This window comes from Penaeus monodon, chromosome 20 (assembly GCF_015228065.2).
Source record: "Penaeus monodon isolate SGIC_2016 chromosome 20, NSTDA_Pmon_1, whole genome shotgun sequence".
In the NCBI taxonomy this organism is placed as follows: domain Eukaryota; kingdom Metazoa; phylum Arthropoda; class Malacostraca; order Decapoda; family Penaeidae; genus Penaeus; species Penaeus monodon.
In genome coordinates, this window is record NC_051405.1 from 2711201 (window position 1) to 2711835 (window position 635).

The window sequence follows — 635 nt, forward strand, 5'->3', positions numbered from 1 at the left end:
TGCGGCTAAAACCAAAAATACAAGTTAGAAACTTGTCGGTAAACGCACCTAGAATATAAACCAGCGGAAGTCTCACATTCTCGAGGGAACTGAAAGAAAAGTGGGGGAAATAAGTTACATGGTCAGATTAAAATGAAATAGGAATTTCTGTATTCATGGTGAAAGTAGCATGCTTATAATGACTGGTACGGTGTGCATTGAGGTGAGATGAGGTGAGATTGTGACCAAAGATGGGAACAGGAAACGGTAAACATTCAGAATATCTGTACAAACCATAGTTACCACTAGCAAGACAAAAGTAATAAATGTATGAGCATTGCATCTTGCAGAAAGTTTTGCAATAACCCTAATTGTCAAATAGGGGGGGAAAAGTCGGTGACAAAATTGTGCAAAAACTTTGAGAGAGAAAGTTCGTCATAATTGCCCCATAGCTGAGAACGAGACCATTTTCGGAGATTACGTGTGAATTTGGCTGCAGAACCACAGTTGTTGCATGGTTTTTTAATGTGATAGTTCCATTGGATGATTAGAAATACGTTTGTAGTTTCACCAGATCAAGCCATTTTTTTAAAAACTAATCAGGTTCCGACCGTTCTGTGAAAAGTCTCGTGGGTGCGAAAGCTACAATAGATTTC

The 635-nt window shown here is 38.7% G+C and overlaps 1 pseudogene; it reads right to left on the reverse strand.

Annotated features, from left to right (window-relative positions):
* Window positions 1-635, reverse strand: part of LOC119585543 — a 13907-nt pseudogene that overhangs the window by 5415 nt on the left and 7857 nt on the right.